This window comes from Haliaeetus albicilla, chromosome 22 (genome assembly GCF_947461875.1).
Source record: "Haliaeetus albicilla chromosome 22, bHalAlb1.1, whole genome shotgun sequence".
NCBI classification, from domain to species: domain Eukaryota; kingdom Metazoa; phylum Chordata; class Aves; order Accipitriformes; family Accipitridae; genus Haliaeetus; species Haliaeetus albicilla.
This window is the reverse complement of record NC_091504.1, coordinates 10,592,064-10,607,869: the sequence shown is the minus strand read 5'-3', so window position 1 is coordinate 10,607,869 and position 15,806 is coordinate 10,592,064. Positions and strand designations below refer to the sequence as shown.

The 15,806-nt window shown below is 38.0% G+C and overlaps 1 protein-coding gene across 17 annotated transcripts in view; it reads right to left on the bottom strand.

Moving 5' to 3' along the window:
- RBFOX1 (RNA binding fox-1 homolog 1) overlaps positions 1–15,806 on the bottom strand; it is a 1,354,570-nt gene that overhangs the window by 1,043,541 nt on the left and 295,223 nt on the right. The gene's annotated exons all lie outside the window — the stretch shown is intronic.

Sequence of the window (15,806 nt, the reverse complement as noted above, 5' to 3'; positions counted from 1 at the left end):
AGCCGGCTTAGCTTCATGGTGCTAGAAGCAACAGCGAGTTTGAAGGACACATTCCACGTAAAGTGTGACAAAGAAAGACTTGCCAGCTTCTTCTCACTAGTGACATACTGTATCGGGTGCAGGTCTCTGGGTTCTGGCAGCAAGGGAGCTGCAGGGGCCCCAGTGGGAAGAGGCCGGGCGCTGCTCCAGTTCTGACTTAGAGCAACCAAGGCTGTACTTAGCACAAACGTACTTCTCTCCCAAACAGCCATGGAACTGCAGCAACTATTTCTCTCTGTCAGCCAAGGAATTAAATTGAACTTTGTATCTCTCTAGCTTTAGACACCAAACCATAACTAAATCAACTTCTATCACAAACTTGCACAAAATTCAGTTCAAGCAATACAGATATCATTGTCGTTTATATTAAAGTACCTTTTACTCAAACACTTTAAATAGACACAGATATACCTTAATATTATAGGTCAAATAGCACACACAAAGTTAATAAGCTATTATTAGACCATGAAAGCCATTAAATTGTGTTTGCAACTTTATTAGGTTGAAAAACCTTTAATAGTCTCCTCACAAATTTAAGACTGACACCTAGCTATAATTCTGTCATGAGAATAGATCTTTCTTTATATTGTTGTTAATAATCACTTTTAAAGGACATCACCAATTCTCCCCAGCTTTTAGGAGCAGGAGAGGTAGTGACCAACCATGACTCAGTTGGAGGGGAGGGGAAGGAAAGCACAGAGTTTATTGAATGGAGCTCAGCCTGTATAGCAAAAAAGAAAATTTGTGTGCAGAGCTGCTATTCAATGGAAGACATCTGTGGATTCATCAAAACATGATTTCAAAGGAATTTAGGAATGGAAATGAACTCCTGTCACATCACAACAAGGTACCTGCAATCACAAACAGTTATTTAATTTACCCTGATTCAAAAACAGATTCAGCTCCATTTGAAATGTGTATCTTTTGTCACTAATAGGATTTTTGAAAGCTGTTCAAGAATTTCTCTCACACAAGCAGAACTTACCCCATTTAAATTCCATTTATTTACTAACAACCTATCACCTTTTTTTTCTTTCTTATTCCTCTTCTTCATGATTCTTTAGCGTTAGTAGTTATTTCTCCTTTCCAACACAAACCTTACGTAAAATTGTATCTATTCTCTGCTAGCATTCCATTAGGCTTAACATGTCACTCTGTTAGCGTCCCCTCACAAGAAGGTCTTTCTACTGATTAGGGTTACACTCCACTTACCACAATTTAAATACATCCATCTTGGAGGCAAATGACTAAAAACATATACTGTAGAGGATATACCCAAAACCTAGCTTAACTTAAAACACCTGAATTTGGAGTGGCGTTTCCTGAAGCTCTCATAAGTCCTGCTCTAAACCATCTTCCAGAGATGCCTATCTCTATCAACTAAGTAATGTGAATATAACTGAACAATGTGACTATTCCAACCAAGGACTCGCTAATGCCTTGAAATATAATTAAATACTCTTCTATTTTAATAAATCACCTTATATGTCCAAAGACTGTATTTCTCTTTTATACAGCTATATCTTCCTGTTGCTTTATAGTCATCCAGCGGTCAACTGGACCACTGGACATACTATGCCCATATTCTTCTTCTCCAAGTTACTGTCTGATAAATCCCTGTTCAGCAGTTGAATTTGCATTAGTTCCTAGAAGCATGACCTTTTACTTGGTATTACTAACATTAATTCACTTCTTTTATTTCAATCTGCTAGACCATCCATCTCTTCCTGGATAACATACCAGGCTCTTCTATATTAGCAATTCCTCCCAGCTTTACATTTTTATCAAATTTCATTAGCACATTCTTATGCCAAGCATATTAATGAAAAATTATCAAATGAAATGACAAATAACTCAATACAGTCACGCTGCTAAGAAAAGCATTATTTTCAGCAATGCAGTACCATGCTGACACCTGTTCAGCAGGGCAGGTTACCAGAGTTATATTAGTGAAGTACTTCACCAGCCCTAGCTAAACAGCTGAGAAAACTGTACTGTATCCAGGCTAGACACAGGGATATGAACATATCCAGAGATATTTCAGAAAACTCTGTAAAATAATCCTCATACCAGAGGGACTATGATCTTTAACAGTATACTCATCACTATATAAATGGAGACAGAGATGGAGTGTTACTATTTAAAATAATGACATTCCTCAAGCTAATGTTTAATTAATAAACAGTAAAACACATTAATTCAATATTAGAGGTCAAATAACACTCATTAAATTAATGAACTGACTACTGTTAGTCTGTGAAGACCTGACAATTATCTAAAAGTTTTAACAGAGCTTTTTATTTAAGTTTAGGTATCTTAATGTAGTGAACTACCATTCTATTTGTATGACTGATTTCTTCCTCCCCTTCACCCCTAGCCCCCTCCCCCAGTTCCTGAAACTTATAATTTCTAGACCAGCAGCTCTATCTTCTGTCATGTTTGAGAAGTCAGTGAATAAAGACACAAGAGTAGTATAATGCATATGACAAAGAATAGCAGTTCGGAAGTCATTCTTTGCTGTAGGCTTTTGCAAAAAAATGTCTGTATGTCACAGTGTGATTGCTCAATTAAATCCTCTGAGAAGGTATTGCCAGATTTCAAGCTCCTTAAGCAGAGCACCCACTGAGATCTGCAGCCAAGTCACCCGAGACACAAAACCAATTTATTCATCCCCATCCTGGGCAATCCTGGGTAAGGAAGTACCTATAATTATGTCTCGATAATAAGCTAATTGTTACAGAAGGGGGGGAGTGGGGACAAGCCAAGGGGAGGAGCAGGGATCGAGAACTGGAGTGTAGACAATGTGCCTGTCACAACTAGTTGAACTTGCTTTATAAAGCTGGTGGTTTCCTTTGTAGATCATCCTACCTGCAATAGCCTATTGTTCTTACCGATGATTCGTATGAAGTACGACGTTCGTTTACTGTCTCTTGCTGTACCCCTGACATTTTATGTACTAGTTAAGACAGCAGCAATTTCATCAAGAGAAATCACAGCTTGGGTGAGGAATTCCTGTCTTGCTCACAATAATCCCTCTGTGACATAAAAAAACCCAATGGTTTTATGTCACTTTCTCAGGGAAGCTGCAACATATTTTTCTTGTGCTAGAAGCTATACATGACTGACAGAAAACATCCTTAAGAATGGCTTTTTTGCTACTCATGAAAGTTGCACTCAATTTAGAACTTCCCATTCTACATAAGGAATCCCATGAATACTGACAAAAATGTAGATATGGTGGTAACGCTGCAAATACAGTAAACGGTCTTTCAAACTATGCTTACTGGTTTTAGCATTTAGAAAGGTCTTATCTTTAGGTGCATGCAGATGTAGTTCCTACTCTCCAGAATTAATTAAAAGGACAGTATTTGCCATTCTAAAACAGTATCCAAAGAGTTGCCATTTGTTATGTATCTCAAGCCAGCACCTTAACACAAAGAAATAAAGGAAACCTTCTTGAATGAAGAAAGCTCCTGGAACATGAAACTGGAAAGCTCATTTAATGTAATTTTTGTATTAAATATACATGAAATTTCCTGTGTAAAAGCTCAAAGATAAAAAAAGCAGGAAAAAAATGAAAGGGACACATTACGAGCCAGGATTTTCATGTATCACTTGCCTGAAAGTCAGTAACCATTTCACCAAACTGTCTCATCTCATTAACATGTGAAGCCCTTTTTCTGCGTTACTCATTTTTCTAGAGAAGATATTTTCTTAATTTTTTCAGCTTCTCACATCAACCTGAATCCTATACATTTTAAAAACCACACTTTTCACCTTTGATATATTTCCACCTTCCTAGGTTCTTATGGAATGAGAGAAGGGTTATTTCAGTCCTAGTATAGGGAAGAAAATGCATGGAAGTCCTTCACTGTCTGCTCACGTTTAGCTCATCTTGTTTCAAACTCACATAAGGCACACGTATGTGCTATGTTACAAGAACACGCATTGAAAGAGCTGCAACCAAAGGTCCTTTAGTTGAATGAGCATCTTTCCTGCACTTCACTGTGAACACCATCTATTTCCAAAGAAGGATTAAAATGCTACAAATAAACATTGACAATAAGCCTAAGAAAACCATCTCCTGTACTTTGGGCTTTAGAAATTCTTTTAGAATATTAGGCAAAGAGGATTTTGAGAATGAAGAAAATATATAAACCTAAAAGAAAAAAATTAACAAGATTGGAATTGTCAATGACAAGGAAGAATCGGTTTTATTTCTTTTTCTTCCATCACTGATATTAATAAAGTGACATGAGAGCTGTTTCCTTCAACAAACAGATATTCTAGAAAATAATTTTATTAGAATACAGCTTTTGATGTATGTAAGCCACCTCTCATGTTTTTGCAGGGCTGTTAGAAGACAAACATGAGTAGCATTCATGTCATACAGTATGACTGAACTTTTGTGTAGCAATGAGTGGAACATATGGCTGAACATGCAGGTCATGTTTCACTCAAACTCTGCCATGAGAGTTAGAAAAGTAGGAGACAGTGAGTCAAGTTACGTTTCTTTTTAGAGGCAGAGTTTAATTTCTTAGGCATAAAATACCTGACCAACAAACAATTCTGGAAGAGACTGTCGCTCTCTCTCACTGTTCACCAACACCTCCACTGCCTAAGTAGTCCTGAAACTACTGCAGTAAACACACCTGCAACATAACTAACTAAGATTTGCACTGACAAGGAGATCAAGGGCAGAAATTTGACAAGGTTTTGTGAATGGCTTGGCATTTATCTAAACAATTGTGAAATACTACTCTTAAAGGTTTGTCTCACTGAGCTTGGGCAGTTTTAAAAATTACAGTTTGATAATCACTGTGCTGCAACCTTTTATTAATTTCTGAATTCACCTGTGGGTTGGGACAGATGTAAGATTGATTGTCTATGGGTTTTTCCCCTTCTTCATTTGGCTGGAGCAGTCCCTAGTCTGGTTCCTCAGGATTCAGAACATATTTCTGATTGAGATTCACAGTCCATACCACTGAACAGAATTTGAGCTGTTGGAGCTATTTTGTGACAGGTGTGCAAAGAAACCACCCTTATGCTGAGTATTCTTCACTACCTCTGCACTCTATTATGTGAACAATTACCTACAATATCATTGGTTCACTGTGATAGACAACAGCAGTGGAACAGGAAAAAAAAAAAAAAAAGAAAAAAACCCAAACCAACCAACAGGCCTACCCCTTTAGTAACATCACAGTGTAATGTCTGACACTTTCAGTGTTGAGGAGATTAAAAAAAAAATAAGCAAAACCATATTGTGATACTTTACTTCCTAAAGCACTATGCCTATGAAATGTGAAATTCTAATGTATCTAGTATGTAGCAAAGTAATCATGATACATAGAGCTATAAATCTAAATTGTTCTTTTAACACATTTGAATCTCTCAAAAAATATGCACGCAAGAGATACCAGCAAGAGATAGCACCAAAGTCTTGGATATTTTTTTAAAACTGGCTGTAAAGGCTTTAAGAGGTCTACGTATAGCAACTCCTCCCTTGACAACAGTGAATAGGCAAGCTGGCCAAATTCAGACTCTCTGGAAAAGATAAATTTTGGTGTAGTCTCAACATGGACTGTTACCTGGGCAATGAAAACAAACAACTATAATTTTAAAAGCTGAAGTTTAATTTTAAAAGTAATCTGTAGATTAGGCCAGCTAATGAAATTTATGCTCATGCACACATACATACACAGAAGTACATGAACCTCATAAACTCAACTATGGCTGACGGGCCATGGGCGAGTGAGGCTGCTCAGAGCAACTAAAGCTCATTAGTGCCCTCAGGTTTTGCCTAAAGCTAGGATTGGTGCTGAAATGAACTGCTCAGCACTGAAGCCAGTCAGTTCATGGCTACCGTAAAGCAGCTCTGCTGCGGCAAGTAGCTATCCCGTTCTCCTCCTGCCCTTGGCCATTTTTCCTATGACTCCATAATTATCCCCAAATAATTATTGTCCTTAAATAAGCAGTTGTGTGGGTATACACCAAACTGGGCAGGGAACTCACTTGACTTAAAACTAGCAAAGTCCTCAGACCCACAGCAACCGTGTGAGCTAAACGCTCTTCTTCAGCACTTGCTCCTGAAAGCGCATTTGAGAAGTTACTTGAATATACTGCAGGGCCAGCTCTCTGGGTCTTCCAAAACGCTAAACATAATATTCTATCTACGGCTGTCACACATGACTGCCCATTAAAAAAATCTAATATATTAAAGACATACATGGGTGGAATATGCTGAATAGAGAACAGGTAGAATCAAGACTCGTATTTCATAGATATGTATCTTTAATTAAATTTTGCTCAGTTTACTGCTATGGACAACGGTGTTAGATTATTCCAAATTTATGGAAACTCAGCAAGTATACAGGCAATGATTTTAGCAGCTGGTGAAAATTACATCTGCCCTTAAGTACTTCATAATAGTATTTGTGATGCTCAGTTAATATTGGCTGTTTAAGATCTTTCAGCTAAAATTGCTATATAAATCAGTATGCAAAACTTCATGTGAATTATCATGTCTCAGTCATGTCTTTTTGTTTTTTTTTTTTTTTAACTTCTGTAGGGCAATCTTGAGTAAACCCTGCCAAATAAGTAAGTAAATGGAAAACAAGCCCCTAAACATTTGTTTTAACTAACATATACAATGTTCTTTGTGAGATATGCTGTAGATTTGCGTGTCTGTAACAAAGCAGTTTTAAAATTAGATGGTTTTCTCTTTGAAATTTGAACTCACTTTTACAAAGAAACCTGCACTAGACAGAACTTGCCAAACAGGTCCTCTTTAACGTTGGGAATAAATCCCACTACTCTTATAATGAGAGAAAATGTCAGTGCGTAACAAGTTGACCATAACAAGTACCAAGTTTTTGTGTGTAGTAAAAATGTATGGACTTTGTTATCTGTCCTTTTAAAAGTAACCCTAAGCCTACTTTATCCATAACTTCAGCAAAATTTCCACATATACTGCCGCATGATAACCTATGATAATCTTGCAATTTCTGTAAGTTAACCAAAACTAGGCTTTTGTACTTAGCAGAAGTTTTGAAAAACCCAGAGCGTAACTGCAATAAACTACATCTGAGATTCAAGGTAAATAAAGCATTTTCAAGTAAACCGTTGAGCCACTACAGCTTTTCCATGGATTCTGGGAAAAATTACATTAATGCTCCCTGCTTACTTTCTTAACTTAGCAAAAAGGAAATTAACTAGAATATAAGCATAAACACAAAGATCTCTGGTGATTTTTTTTGTCACGTGTCAGTAATTTTGTAAGGCTACAGAGTACTGAGGCAAAAGGACAGTACAAAAAGCTAGCTCTGAAACAATTCCCTTACCGCCCCTGCCTCACAACAGCCCAGCAGCACTATTAGCACTATTCATTTCATCCAGGAGCAATAAACTCAAATTTTTTGGAATGTCCACATTATGCCAGAATAAAATAAAAATAGATGATGAAGCAAAAATGAGATAGATTCAGCTCCAGTGTCCACAGTAGCTGCCATAATTGCACAGCTAGCTCATTACAGAAAGTCAGTCCCTTGAGTCTACCATGTCCCAGTTAAGCGACAGTAATAGAAAGCAGCTGTATGAGGACATTAGGTCAGCAGAATCATTAGCCCCTAAAATTGCGTCACCATCGCTCCTCTTTGGCAGCAAGGCTTTCACACATCATCAGGCTCCTAAACGGGAGGTCAAACGTTGCGATGAACTTAACCCGGTAACTCCATTAACGATGAACTATGGCTCCAAGCTCCAAGGAAGCACGCATCTCTTGAAACTTTCAGGAGTTTAATGAATTTCAGCCACCTCCCTGTGCCCCGGCCTCCTCTGCCCCTGGGGCTGCTCTGGAAATCCGGGAAAGCTGACTGGAAAAGCTCCAGCGCCCAAAGGCACGGCCCATTACCTTTTGTCTCCTCGGGGTTTGCCACACAACCACCACGAGCCGCCTCCGTTTGGAAGCCACGAGCAGCGTCGAGACGCCGCAGCAGCGAGAAACGCCACACGCCGCCCGCCCACAGCGCGCGGGAAGGCGGCGCCATGAGCGGCGGCACCGGCTGCCGCATGTGGCGGCGGCGCGAGGCACCCGAGAGGCTTCCGCGCCCTGGGCAGGGTGGGCAAGGGAGCGGCCGGCGGGTCTCGCGAGAGCGGGGGGGGAAGCGGGGGTGGTGCCGCGGGCGAGTCTGAGGCAGCGGTGGCTCGTGGCCCCCAGCTGAGGGGAGCCATGGTCTGGGGTAAAGTCAGGGCCCAGAGATTCCCCTCCAAAGTAAACCCTTTTGTGAGTGCAATATCCTTCCTGAGAACAGCAGCCGTATCATTTCGAGTTAGCGGGTTTAAGTGGAGTGTTTGAAAGAAGTTTGTCATTCTGAGGGACTGTAACGGGAAGCGGCACGAAGTTCCTGGACCAGATCCCTCAAGTGACAGAAATCGGCATGGCTGCGCTGTAGCCGATTTCCACTAGTTAAAGAACTGGCCTAGTGCGTACATAAATGCCCGTATTCCAGGGGGATGCGTTGCCTCCTACATAATTTATACTGCTGTGCTTCGAGGCTGTGAGGCACAGAAATGAAGACAAAGTTCTTTGTCAATGCTCACATGCATTCTGATTAAAAAGGAAGCCTGTGAAGTTAGCCAAGGTTTTCTGAAGCCTGGATGCTCATTTCCACCTTTTACAGGGGTGAGTCAAAGTGTCCCCGGTGGGCTGAACGTTCCTGCAGCACTCACGTAAAGCGAGGGCCCTGCCTTTGTGGTCATGAGGAGTTTCAGTCAGGAAAGCAACAACCCTTCTATCAATGTCAAAGACTAAATAAGTTTGACTATATGCTGATGTTCTTCAAATTGTTTCTACTAGCAATAGTTCTGGATGGTTTGTTTTGGGGAAATTAATGATGATACACCAAGGTCGTTGTACCTCTGCTGTAGTGAACAGATGTTAACATATTAGTGCCACCTTCCTGTGCTGCACTAAGCTAGAGCTGCTCCTGGTTGTCATTGTATGAGGGGAGCTAAAACCAGCCAAACAAAAAAGCCCATTCTAATAAATTCAGTCTAAAATGCAAACATTTAAAGAAAAGAGCTACTGCACTTTCAAAAGCTGTTACTCTGTATCATCCTCATCAAAACATGCCACTTTTTTTTTTTTTTTTAAATCAACCCAAGGAGGCAGAACAATAAGAAACCAAATCTTTTTTCCTCTCAGCAGTATAGACCATTTTCAGTGCCATTTGTAAGCTGCCTATTTATTCCTGACATTCACAGCTTGAATATATCTCCAGCTCATGTTGTTCTGTTACACCGAGGTAGAAATAATCAAGAATTTTTCCATCTTTTTGCTGGGAGTCTTCAGAGCTCTGTTAAACTGGTATGAGATTATTGTGGTAAACTCTGCATAGGAGTAAGACATAAATACTTCCAAAGACTACAGTTAGTAGAGAAGGCAGTAGCTTGCTGACTGGGAGGGAGGAGGACTGGTATAGGTTGGTGTACAAAGGTAAAATATAAGACATTTTGACCCATAAATCCCTGTTGTTCAGGTGGTCTTTAAACCAAATTTCTTTCCTCCTCTCTACACCTTATGTTATATCATGGCAGTCCCAGACTGTTGACGTCCTTGATCTAAGCTTCCCATTTTGTTTAAATAGTGAGTTGTTGTCAGAATATTCTTAGCAAGGCAATATTTCTTATCTAGTACACTGGACCTTGGTCCTGGTGATCTTTGGGATATGCTACAAAAGAAGACTTCTTCCCTCAATCTGTTCTAGGGAAGAGGACGGGCGTTCATTTATCTAGGGAACAATTCACCTAGCATGCCTGATTCTGGCTCTCTCTAGAGAGCAACTGCATTTTACAACTGACATTATAGACCTCTGTGGCAAAAATGTGCACAGTCTAAAGCAAAGACATGAATGCTAAACTGAAATAAACACTTTCTTCTTAATAATCTCATAACAACAACACATTTGCAAGTATGTTAAAAAAAGGACTGGGGATAGATAGGTATGATGAAAGCAGTGAGTTACTTCACCAGGACGAAGGAACACACAAGGCCTTTACTTCAAAGGGAAGTTTAAGATTTTTGGTCAGTATTGGTTAAGTTTTAGCTACTTAAAAGTACTTTCTTTCAGCTAATTTTATAATATTTGGAGGACACTACTAAAAAATGAATTATGTAAAAGGCCTCAGTGCCCTAAGAGTTAGCTACAGAGAATGAGTGCCATGTGTCAGAAAATTCAGAATTTTGAGTCATATTTTTAAATATCTAACTTCTGACAAAAAGATAGTCACTATAGCTGGGAAATGGGTAGCAATTCTTCCATCATTCTGGCCCCAAACAGGGGACTTAACATCAGCACAGCTTGAAAGCCCATTTAAACTGTAACAGGGCTGTAAAAAGCTCTTAGCATAAGCATTTCCTAACAGAAATTCTCATCTGTTTCTAAGATATGGCTTTTGTTTATTCAATACTGATAGGCATACAAAATAAATGAGCTATATCACTCAGTGTCTCAAACCTATATGTAAAGCTAATTAAAATCCTTTACTCTGGATTTCTCGTCATTAGTAGGTTTATACCTGTCTCTTGGCTATACGTTTAATACTGGCAAGCTTTCTTTTCTGTGAACTATGACAGTCAATAGATTTGAAATTTCACCCATAAATGCTCCCTTAGCGCAGTTATGCTATCAGTGGTGGTATATCAGCTAACTTTGCAGCCTCCTCTGTCACTTCTGACCATTACACAGAGCTCACTGACACAACAGTTATTAGAATTCCTAAAATTTATGAATATTAAAGGAGTCTTAATCCTTGGACTGAAAGATCACAGCAAGAGATGCTTATAATTCCCTAGGGCAGTAAGAAAATAGTGCAATGAATTATGTAAAATACTTTAAATATGTACACTACTGAAAGCCTTCATTAAGAAGCAGAAACTGTCAATAAGCAACACCTATTCTTCTCTTCATGAGATGATCCTTTGAATTTAAAGGTATGGTTAAAAAGCAGGATGTATAATATTCTGTACATTTCAGGATTTAAATCTAAACAATGTAATAAAATCCAGTAACAAGTGGTGTCCCTCAAGGGTCCTGCAGAAATGGCTTTGTCTTTTGGAATCTTCCCTGTGTACAGAACAAATTTGAAAATAAATCAGCTTTTCTTTAAGCTCTCTGCTCCAGGATTTATGTACAGTGAATGATTTAAAAAATTAAGAATTCCATGTGAAAGCTTTTCAATTACAACGTACGGCTTAAACACCTTTGATCAGAACCTCCAATAATTTATGTTGGCTCTAATACTAAAGTCAGGCCTTATTGAAAAGCCCTGGCAGATTAGAAAAGCAGTGTTTAACTGCCTCCAGTTCTGTTTTGTCCAGAGAAGACCAAGGATCATGGAATAACATCTCTGACAATCATATTTTCATTTTGACAAAAAGAGGAAAAAAAAAAGTGAGGTTTCTGAAGGAGTACCAGTACCAAAGATGACCTCCTTGCATCTCAGTTTCCATTTCTGTTTTTCGCAAAGTACTTATATTCCTGTATAAATAAAATTCTAGCAGACAAATGAAGACTCTTCACTTGTTTAAGCCAACTCTGCTTGACCTGTATGCTGATCTCAACCCAGGTATGACTCTTTCAGAGCAGATGAAAGCTCTCCTGCCTGTGAACCTCGAATCAGGTCCTTACATCTGTTTACACCAAGGGAACATTACAGGGCTCCATCAGTTCAAGATGATAACCCAGCAAAAAAAAAAAAACAGATTCTGTAGAAAGAAGTCATATCAGTATAAAAGAAATGTAAATTCAGTTTCACTTAAAGGAGATTTTAGTGTTAAGTTACCATTTTAAAATAAAAAGAAAACAAAGCATCATTGAAGCAACAAAGAATACACCAAACTACAGCCAAACTGCATCCAGGATCACACAGGAGTCCACAAGTACACACTGATGTGGAAAGCATGGTGTGCTTTGGCCCTTGGAAAAATACACTGTACATAATTTGTGTGGATACATACTGTCTGCTCAATTTTTTCCTCTGATAATTATTTAATTATGAGGGAGGTGATTGGTTTAAACAATGGCCAAGGCATCAAGTGATGTTTTGGGAGTGAACAAAAAAATTAAAATAAAACCTGTTTCAAACCAAATGAGGCTGAGGTCACCAGACTAAAGGAAGTAGTTTATAAAATAATGGTAATGTTTAGTATGAGTCTTGGCATCACAGGCAATTTCTACTTTAGCTGTTACTAAGAAACAAACTACACAAGAGTTCCGTTTTTCACTTTTGTTCTTCTCAATAACCATCATTGTTATTCCACAGTCTAATAAAATGAGGCTGTCACCTGTCATTTGATTTCACTGATCAAGGCCATTCGTTATCCCTACAGTGCTGTGGATGCCCATTTCTGCTGGTTTACTCAGGCACCCTTATACCCCACAAAGTCAAGCACAGGTAAATGGACCCCTCGCTAAAAGTGGGGGAGGGCAGCACAGGGGAGGGGCGGCTGCTGGGGCCGCCTGGCTGGTCTTTCTCTAAAAGGCAAACGGATGTTACCTGGTAGAGGTAAATTGTAGCTCAAATATTTATCTGAATCTCGTTTCCATGGCTGAGCGAAGTTTAGACAACCTAGCAACTCTAGAAATCCAGGAACATGGTTAAGCTACTCTCAAGTCTTAGTTCTGTGGGTAAGTGTGAAGGGCAGGGGCTTGCAGGGAATTAATCCTCTGTGGAAATCCTACAGCATTAAATGTTACTCTGAGATTTTTGTGTGCATGTATTTGTGTTAGTAACAGCCTTCTTACATTGTGCTTGTTTTAAAATGACTTGTCTCTATATACTAGTGTTCCCATCAGTCCATACTGTTAATTTTTTATTTCTCAATCTAGAATTCATGGAGGTTAGTGTGACATTGCTGCAAATATCCTTACTGCCTAGCAATGTAAATAATGGATATGACTCCAGAAATACCAACCAGCCTCTTACTGTTTTGGGAAACTTAAATCATGGCTGCCTGAACTCACCTACTAGTAAACAAATGGGCTTCTCTCTACCCTGCGGTAAATCCCTCATCTTTCAAGAAAATTAAATCTGTGATTGAAATGACTGTAGTTTTGGTAAGAGCACACAGATATTTAACTGTGACAAAGCTCGCAAAGATGTACTGAATGCAACTATTTTTTTCTCTTTAAAATAGAAATTTGAACATGCTAACAAATATTCAGAAGCTCTAGTGAAATTTAACACATAGTTGATGCATTTCATACCACATCTCAGTGAACTACATATTCTTCTTTTACATTTCTCTAAATTTCTGTCATTTATTTAAAAATCCTATAATGAACAGCTATTATTTAGGACCTATTTGTTCCTCCCATTTTCTGTTTAACCTCAGTGATTCTAGCTTCTCTTATTTCCTTTGGTGCTGAAAAGTATTTTTACAGTATTACCAACACAACAGATTTGCTAGATTTCCACTCATTAATTTTCTATGGATCTTTCAGCATGAAAAAAATAACACATTTCTGCATGAAAAATGAATTATTTTCTCCATTTCCTTACAAATTTACATTCTGAGCTCATCTGTGCCACATACTCTTCATGGATAATGAGCAAGGCATCTTCACTTAGCTGTCACTGTAGAAGTGAAATGTTTACAGTGTGTGCTTTGGAGATTCTGGCAGCATAGATTCTAAGAATATTTCTTATTCATGACAAAAAGCATTGCCCTAAATTTTTCTTACACATGAACAGAAAAAGAGTGATTTGAAGAATCCTTGAACTTTGTTTACCCCTAGTAATGCTGTTTTAAGAAATGTTAGTTTAGATATATCATGCTGATGATATGTTTCATGAGACGTGACAAAGACTGTTAGCCACCTTGATGTCTTATAGAACTTCTTGGGAAACTCCAAATATCTCTTAATTAATGGAGAGATAGATATCTTCATTATGAAGCATATGAACAAAATACCCATCGTGTAACTTTTAAATGTATTCTTCCACCACATTTATTCTGTAACATTTTGGGGATACGCTATTGACATAAAAAAGAAACCTCAGGCATCAATCTCCTGCCAGTTTTGAGCAGGAGACTTCACTAATTCATTAAAAATATTTCTCTTTAATTACCTCTCTGAAGTCATTCTTTGGCAAAGTACATAAGAATATACCTGCTGTAAAGATTATTTTAAGATTTCATTTATGTGCACATGTCCAGTTACAGGCTTACAATGACATGCTTAAGCCTGTGCGCTTTATTGAACCAGGTCCTGGAAAAAAAATATCTTTTATCCTTTGTTCTTAGAAAACCTCATATAGTTTGAATAAATCTTTGAAATGTGACCAAAAGAATCTCACACAAGATCATCTTTCATTGAAGTCATAATGTATGATTCATGTAGATACAGTTCGAAGGTTATTGCTGTCAAGTTTTGAACTTATGCTATAAAAGACATTAAAAAGTGACAGATTCTTCTCACCAGAAAGGAGAAAAGTGCCTGCATACAGCCTTCTGCAAATCTTTCCTTCCTAAGCTTAGCTCTTCAATTAACCTGAGCATACTTAAACCTACTGGGATTGTTTTCTGTAATCAATCAAATTTCCAAGTGTTATTATTAACATAGCCTTTAATTAAATGAATTAGTTCATTTGGACACATTCTAAAGAAAAGTCAGTTGTTGAATGTTGATGATTCAAATATTTCCAATGCCTTTTTGAGTTCTGATTTAGAAAAATCTGGATCAATTCTCAAATGTCATCCCTATAGTTACTATTTCTAAATGCATTTTTAAAATATATTTAAAACTACACTTTCTGTGTATTATTACTCTAAAATGACCATTGGGATTAATCACATTATGAAGAATGCAGCAACTTTTGCCACTGTATGTGTGTTGGTAGAGTGACATTTTTGACATTTGAACAGTTTTATTGTTTATATTATTTCCCCTAGAAAACTATATGGGGAAAAAAGTATTTTTTTGCATAAAATGCTGGTACAGTGGGTAGAATAGCAAACCTAAGCCTTCTCACATGTATATCAAAATCCCAATCTAAAGCGAAGTTATTAGACAAGTAACAGTACCAATTAATCTGTGACTCAGTAACATCTTTCATATTTTTTCCATTTTAATAGTAAATGAAATCATTTAAAACTATTTCTTGCCAATGATATAGCCCCACAGCCCATTTAAATTTTCATATTGACTTCTTGTTGTAAGTGAATCTCACATATCTGAGCTGACAATTCTGCATAGACAGTCTGAATTCCAGTGTTCTCTCCAATATCACTGGTTTTGTTCTTTGATGCATTGTATAGTGAATGAAAAGTACTTTCAGAATAACACCATCAGAGGGCCAGAGAAAGAAGTAGTTCCCCATTCTGTGGCAACCTCTAAATTTCTGAAGATTAAATACAGTACAAGTAATCAGCAGTAAAGGAAAAAAAGGGGGTTGTGTGAGCAATAGAAAACGGTACGTGGTATTTTTTTTGTAAACCTAATGTCCCTCTGCCTGTTGTGGAACACAATTTAGAGTAATTATAGCAACAGTCAAGAGACAAATTATTACAATAGATTTTCATACAATAGTGTTAGATCTTCAGAAGAACTGTAAGGACCCTGACAGATATGGCAAAATCAAAGCAAGCAAGCAAATAGCAGGAGATCCAGTAAAGCTAAAAAGGTTAAACAAGGCAATCAATTATTATCTTTAGTCTTAGTTTTTGAGGTCGGTGTTCTCTTTTTGCAAATAATAGAGATGCA